This window comes from Martes martes, assembly GCF_963455335.1.
Source record: "Martes martes genome assembly, chromosome: 9".
Classification (NCBI taxonomy): Eukaryota; Metazoa; Chordata; class Mammalia; order Carnivora; family Mustelidae; genus Martes; species Martes martes.
This window is the reverse complement of record NC_137896.1, coordinates 90,131,368-90,139,813: the sequence shown is the minus strand read 5'-3', so window position 1 is coordinate 90,139,813 and position 8,446 is coordinate 90,131,368.

Below are 8,446 nucleotides of genomic sequence, written 5' to 3'. Positions count from 1 at the left end.
ATTTAACAAATAACTGCAAATAGATAATTGCAATGCAAAGTGATTTATGGTTGCTATAATAACGTGAAATAAATGCTCAGAAGATTTAGGTTTTGCCTGAGCGAATCAGGAAGGTTTCACAGAAGTGACATCTTAACTAAGTGTTCAAGGATGAGTAGGCCTTTGAGAGCAAGGGACAAAGACTAATATGGATATAAACGCTTGGAAATCCTAGAGACAAGACAAACACGAGCCTGAAAATAATCACTATCTCATCCCAATCTCTTCTTGTTCCTTCTTCAAGTACTTAGTACTCCAGTTTATAGCTTTGTAGGTAGTCTTTTCTTTCTCCTCTTTCATCCCCTAGATAATCTTTGGTTATCTAGGCTAAATAACAAATGTAACAAATTAACATCAAAATTTAGTGGCCTAAAACAATAAACATTTATTATCTCTCACAGTTTCCCTGTGTCAGGAATTCAACAATAACTTAGCTGAGTTGTCTAGCTCCCAATCTCTCAAGAGATTATAGGCCTGGGATGCCTGGGTGGCTCCGTTGGTTAAGCATCTGCCTTCAGCGCAGGTCATGATCCCCGGGGGAATGGGATCAAGTCCCACCTGGAGCTTCTCCATCAACAGGGAGCCTGCTTCTTCCTCTGCCTGCCACTTTCCCTGCTTGTGCGCTCTCTCTATCTCTGTCTCTCTCACTGACAAATAAGTAAATAAAATCTAAAAAAAAAAAACAACAACTGTAGTCCTGATGTTGGATGGCACTACAGTCACATGAATGTTTGACTAGGGCTGGATGATCCACTTCCAGGATGGCTTAATTCCATGCCTGGTAAGTTGATAGTGGCTATTGGCAGTAAGTCTCAATTCCTTTCCATATGGACCTCTCCATGGGGTTGTTGGAACGTCCTCAGAATATAGTGTTACTTCTTCAGAGCGAGTGATCCAAAAAAGCAGGGTGAAAGTCACAGTGTATTTTATAATCTAGTCTCAGAAGTAAAATATAATAACTTATGCCATATTCTGTCAGTTCCACAGAACAACTCTGATGCACTCTGGGTAAGGACTACACAAAAGTGGAACACAAGAATTGCAGGGGTCCATCCTGGAGGCTGGCTACCATGTCCACATGTAAGCAGTCATCATATCCTGTTAATTCTGCTTCATAAATAACATAAATATGTCTTTTTCTTTCCATTATCATCATAGTTCAGGACCTTATTATTGTTCACCTACATTGTGCAATAGTTTCATTTAAAAACAACACAACAAAACCTGCCTCCAATCTCTCCCTTTCCAGATTGCCATCAGGGTAATCTCTCTAAAGTGCCCATTCTGGTTTATTCATTCACTAGTTATTGAGGACCTACTATGCGCTAGGCATTTTTAAAGTACCAGAGGTAAGAAGAAGATTAAGATACGGTTTCTACTGCTCGCTTGGGCAGCACATATACTGAAATAGTGACAATACAGAGAAGGGTAGCACGGCCCCTGAGCAAAGACACACAAAACATGGTTCCCGATTTCAAATTGCTTAGTCTACAAGGGAAAATAGACGTTTGAGATTGATACAGCAAGCCACCAGGACACTCCTATCTCCACTGGATTTTGTCAAAGGTACTGTAGGAATCAACAGCAAGCAAATGAGAATGAGCGTGAGTAGAGAGGAGCAGACCCTCTTGGAATGTAGAGGTTTGAAGACTTGAAAGGACTTCTTGAGAGTAGACTAAACTCCATCAGGGCAGGGACCATAGGGTGTCCACTGAACCGCAAGCCTAGCACAGTGCCTGACACGTAGTTTGCCCTCAACAAGTGTTTATTGGATAAAAGAGTGACTGACTAAGTGAATGAATGATGTGGAAGAGAAAGGTTAAAGCTAAGGACACAGTGGGGGTGCCACTGGAATGTGGGGGGGGGGGATGTCGTTGCTGGAATATTTAACTGAGGGTAGAAGTTAGCTGACAAGGAAGTACCAAGTTTAGCATAGCATTCTCAACAGAGATCCAAAACTCTACCTCAGGGCCAAAGCAGAGCCATTTCCTTGGCGCCCAAGGACTGGGGAGACTGTGGTCCTGAGGTAGACCCTGAGGCGGCCCCTGAGGCTGCGCGCGCAGCTAGCAGCACCGCGCAGTCGCAGCCCGCCTGACGCGGCGTGGTGCAGGCAAGCTTCGAGAGCTGGGAGGACAAGGTAATGGGGTCTCTGCCTTCCGAAGGAAGTGGGAACACCCTCACTCTTCCCTGCCTCTGGGCAGAGGAGGGCTGAGGGCCTCAGCGGGAAGACGGCGCCGAGAGTGCGCGGGGGAAGAGCGCCTCACAGGGTGGGCTCAGGCCGAGCTTGAGCCACCCTCAGGCAGGTTTTGGCGGTCCAGGCCGGGGCAGCACCGACGCCCATCGTGGGCCCAGGCCGCCTCTCCACTCACTTGTCTGAGGACCGCGACGCCACCTCGGCTGGGCGGCGACTGGCTGGGCTGCCAATCCTCCTGCACAGTGGGCGCGGTGCCTAGGCCCCTCGACGCTTTGGGGGGGAGCCGACAATGTTTGACCTTCTTGTAAAGTCGAGAAAACAGTGGCCCTTTAGGGTCAAAAAACCTGTTTTGATTTTTTTCTATTTCTGTTAGTTAATTTTTATTATTATTTTTTTGATGAAGAAGTGCCTCACGAAGGCAAAAGTGCTTAGGATTCAAGAAATTTTAATGCGGCCCTGCGGGAGGGAGAACCCTTGAATCATTTATCAGACACTGAGTCATAAGAGCTATAAAGTCATAGTATATATATAAAGGCTCTTTTGTGAGGGAACCTAAAGGGGCCCTAACCTATAAAGGCCTAAAGTCAGAGACCTAAAGGATGAGTAGGGTTAAGGAGGGTAATGATAGAAAAGAACTTTCAGCAGCTGCAGGAGCCACAATGGGAGGCCCACGGGTTTGTGGACCTGAAAGGTGCCTTGGGGGTGGGTTAGGGTGGGAGAGGGCTGGGCAGGGGATGGCATGGCATGAGGGTGGACACTTGGGAGGGAGATACATGCAGAACTTCAGAGCCAGGATAAGGATTTTGTTCCAAATGTAATTGGAAGCCATTGAAGGGTTTTCAGTAAGGGAGTAACTTGATGGCTTTCGGTGGTTCAAGGCCCAGTTCCAGGTTTAACCAGTTTGCAGAGAGACACCAATAAGTGGGTGTTTGAACAAAAATGGTGAGTACAGGATCAAAAGTAGTCAGATCCTGCTTAGCCTTATGCCCAGATGCATCAGATGCATAAATTGATCATGTTTGAGAGTAGAGGGAAGAGAGCTGTCTCTTACTTCATTTGAAATACAGTCTTGGAATTGCACACAATGTGAGATCTAAAAATGACTTGTGCAAGCTGAAACCGTTCAAAGTGATCTTAACAATCAACGGGGAAAAGTTAGATTTGTTCCAGGACCTTTCAAATTGTCAAAATGTTAAAATCTGTCTTACTATCAGCTGTAAGTGGGAAATAAAAAATAGTAAAACTAGTATCTATCCAGCATAATGTAATTTAAAACACTGGAAATATTGGATATCAGAATGTTCTATTTCTTTGTAAAAAAAAAAAAAAAAAAAAAAAAAAACTTACCAGGAGTACTTTGAACAACCCTTGTGCTTGTCTTCTTCTCATGGTATAATTTATAATCGAGCAAGCATCTTTTCTATGCCTTAGCTAATTGTCATACTCCTCTCTAAGTTTGGATCCACTTCCAACATTATATCCTTTGTGGTTTGAATTTTTTAAAATAGCTCCAAGAGTTCCTTTAATATGAAGGTGGGGTTTTTTTGTTTTGTTTTTGGTTTTTTTGCTGGTGACACTTTCTCTGGGCCATCTTCATACTTTTTGTCACAACCACTTTCCCCATTTATGTTAAGTTCACCTTCACAGAGTCCTCTAGCTGCTTATCTAGAGCCTATCAAATGGTGGCATTGTCAGCATTCTCACAATCAGCTTTTTCTTCTGTAACTCCATTTATGTTCAACTTTGACTTTTTAGCATTACCACGTGTCATTTATTTGCTGTACTTGAAATGGTACATTTCATCTTGAAATCATTTCAAATTTCATCTTGAAATGCCAGTTTTGGCCATTTGGTACATTTCATCTTGAAATCATTTCAAATTTCATCTTGAAATGGCCAGTTTTGGCCAATCTCCTCTTTAAATTATCCATTTGTAAAATGTCACATGGGCTTACCACTAGCAGACAAGGTAAAACAACTACACACTTTGTTGTCTGTGCTTAAACTGAATAAGCATCTGCAGGGACCAGTCACCGACAAACTCTGAAAAAAGTGACATAATTGATCACTGATCATGATGAGCGTCTGTTACTTCTGTAGTGATTTGTGGACTGAAGAGCTAGCTGTGATTTATATTTTATGTAATTACTCACAGTTAATATTCCATGGTAACCAAAATTTGAACTATGTTGATGGGGACTGGTGTTAATTAACTAAACTATAGTAATAGATTTGTATATATTGGAACCATGCAAACTTAGAACTTCCTGTACTCTAAAATGACGAGAGCTTCAGATGTGAGAGAAGATGGCAAGGGGAGGGGAAGTAGAAGCTCATTCTACATTAAATAATAACTCTGTCTGGGTGCCTGTCTATGTGAATCTGTGTGCTAGTCTCAAATTCAGCATTACATTGATCCCATGCACTTAATTTAAAAGTACAGTGAAAAGATATAATGTGCTTCTTGTTGAATACATTAGTCATTGATTTGGATTTCTAGTTCAAAATTACTTATAATTGATAGCATATTTATTCACTTATTTGTTCACTTGTACCCAGTACATAATTGGAGCCCAATAAAAAATTGGTGAATGAACAGATGCTGATTTCCACTAACCAAAAAGGAAAGTTTGAAGGGGAATAACTTCACAGGTTAATTTTGAGGAACACATTTATCTGTGCACTCTTAGATCACTTCTCAAGATCCTAAATTCTGAAGTGTTTCTGAAAATTATCATAAATAATATTATATTTCTCTTGGACCTGGGGAAATCAAATAAGTTTTTATTATCCCTGCACTCTTTAGCTAACAGGCAATTATATAGAATTATTTCAGTTCCCAGAGAGGATTTTTTTAATCTAAAAAATATTTTCTTTGGGGCACTTGGGTGCTCAGTCAGTTAAGCATCTGTCTTCAGCTAAGGTCATGATCCCAGGGTCCTGAGATTGAGCCCTGCATCGGGCTCCCTGCTCAGCGGGGAGTCTACTTCTCCCTCTCTTTCTGCCCCTCTCCCCACTCATGTGTGCACATGTGCTCTTTCTCTCTCTCGAAAATAAATGAATAAAATCTTTTTAAAAAATGTTTTCTTTTATGATCATCCTAATGTTCTTTTTGAAATATTTTATGATTAAATATAACATGTATAGAGAATATTTCATAAAATATGAACTTACAGCTTAATAATTATAAAGTGAGCACATAGGTAATCACAAGGTCAAAATAGAACATTGACAGTACCCCAAAACCTCCTCTTCTGTCCCTTCTCATCATGATGCTCCCCTTCTTTTCTAGAGAAAATTACTACCCTAATTTTATGATAGTTATTTCCTTGATTTTTAAAAATGGTTTAACTATTATGTACATATCTCTAAACAATATAGGTATTTGTGCTTATTTTTAAAATCTATGTAAGTGGAATTGTACTATATGTATTCTTTGTGTCTTGCTTATGTTTCTTAGAGTCATCCATGTTGTCATATGTAACTACTTTCGTTTTTTTTAAAGGTCTTGTTTGTTTGTTTGTTTGTTTATTTATTTGACAGAGCGATAAAGAGAGAGCACAAGTAGACAGAGTACAGGCAGAGGGAAAGGGAGAAGCAGGATCCCTGCTGAGCAGGGAGTCTGATGTGGGGCTCAATCCCAGGACCCTGGGATCATGACCTGAGCTAAAGGCAGGTGCTTAATGACTGAGCCACCCAGGTGCCCATGTTTCATTCATTTTTATTGCTATATGTGTAAATATACCAGAATTTATCCATTCTAATATTGATTGACATTTGTGTTGTTTGCAGTTTGCAGTAATTGTGAACAAGACTGTTATGAATAGCCTTTTGCTGCTATGATCTGATTTTGTTCATGTGTCCTAGTGCATGTCCTTATTCACAGGTTATATGATTCTTTTTTTTTAATATTTTATTTATTCATTTGACAGAGAGAGACTGCAAGTAGGCAGAGCAACAGACAGAGAGAGAGGGGGAAGCAGGCTCCCTGCTGAGCAGAGAGCCCGATGCGGGGCTCGATCCCAGGACCCCGGGATCATGACCTGAGCCGAAGGCAGAGGCTTAACCCACTGAGCCACCCAGGCGCCCCACAGGTTATATGATTATGGACAAAAAATCCAAAAGGGTTTACAGATAAATTATTATAATTAGTAAGCGAGTACAGCAAGTTTGTGAAATACAAAATATACAAAAGTCAACTTTATTTTTATATATTGGCAACAAACTAAAAATGAAATTTAAAAAGATGTCATGTAAATTAACATTTAAAAAATAAGCTCTCTCTGTGAGGCAGTAAAAAACCAATAAAGACAACTTTTTAAGCTACAAAAACATAAGTATCTAAGAATAAAATTTAAAAAAAGATGAGACCTTTGGGAAAAATTATAAAATTGTATATTCTTTTAGATTTTCCGTATATACAATCATATCATTTACAGACAATAACAGTTTTCTTTCTTCCACTGCAATGCATTATATTTACTTACCTTGCCTTATTGCTACCTTCACTACAGTGTTGAATAGAAGTAATGAGAGCAGTCCTCTTATCTTGGATGGAAACTTTCAACATCACCATTAAGAATAACATTTGCTTTTGGGGCACCTGGGTATTTCAATTAGTTAAGCATCTGACTCTTGATTTCTGCTCAGGTCATGATCTCAGGGTTGTGAGATTAAGCCCCATGTCAGGCTCTGCTCTAGGTGTGGATCCTGTTTAAGATTCTCTCTCTCCCTCTACCCCTCCTCCCCAAAAGATACTTGCTTTAGATTTTTGTAAACATATTTATGAGATTATTTCTATCATCTATTCCTAGTTTGAGTCTTTATCACGCATGAGTGTTAAGTTTTAACAAAAGTTTTTCTGCATCTAATGAGATGATCATATCATTTTTCTCATGTAATCTTTTAACATGATGAATTACAGTGACTGTTTAACTTCATATCAATGTTTTGTTCTTGCAGTAAACCCAACTTGGTCATGATGTATTACTTGTTTTATGTATTGCTGTTTTCAATTTGTTTGTATTTGTTCAGGAGTTTTACATCTAGGTTTGTGGATGAGGTTGCCCCACAGCCTTATAATATTCTTATCTGATTATGGTACCAAAGGTTATGTTAAACTAGTAAAACTAATAGGGTGGTAATTCTCCTTTTCTCTGAAAGACTTTGTTTAACATTGCAATTCTTGGTCTTTGAAAATTTGATTGAACTCTTCAGTGGAATCATCCAGCCCTATAGTTTACTTTGTGGGGAGATACTTGACTACCAATTAAATTTCTTCAATAGTTACAGACTATTTAGGTTTTTTAATTTTCTTTTTGATCTAGTATTGGTTAGATATATTCTTGTAGTGATTTTTCTACTTTATCAAATTTATTGGCATAAAGTTGTAAATTACATCTTTCCATAATCCTTTCCATTTACAATTTACAGCATTTACAAATACATACGGATGTCCCCTTCTCAGTCCTAATATTGGTTCTATGTTTTCATTGTTCTCCTTTCCGAGTCTCAGCCCTGGGGATAGATGTGAATAGCCAAAAAGAAAGAAAACAAGGGTGTTGGAGATAGAGAAAACAGTATGAGCAAACACACTGAAATGAATGGTATATTTGGTTTTAGTCAATGAAAAGCTTAAGGTGAAGAATAGCCTTCAGTAAGGCTGAAGGTCAAGTCATAAAGGGTCTTGAATGGATCTTGTGGGAGAAAACTTGGTCATGTTTTTATTTTTAAGAATTACTATGTACCAAATAAACACTGTGCTAAACATTGGTAGATAAAGTTGACAAGACAAGTTCTTTAGTCTTAGGAAGCTCACAATGTAGTGGGAGAGGCAGTCGTAGAAACAAATTATAGAATACAGTACAATAAATCCTGAAAAAGAAATAAAGTTTATGAGAGCATATACTTTGAGGCTGAAATTTGGCCTTTGTGTCTCTTTTTGTTTAGTTCCACTCAGCATCTGCAAGCACTCTCAGCCTTACATTACAGGTAAACATGGAGATCCCTGGGAGCTGTTAATATGGGGTAGCCCAGAGAACTTGAGTTAGTACCCAGTCTGACTCCTTTCTAGACTTAATTTGCTAAGCCTATGTTCATCATTTCAACCAAGCATAATTTAGTTTTATGAAAGCCAATGATTTCTCTTTCTTTCCCTGTAGGTATAGAGAATATCCAGGTAGTGGCTGCAGTTCCACCTCTGGTCTGGTTACC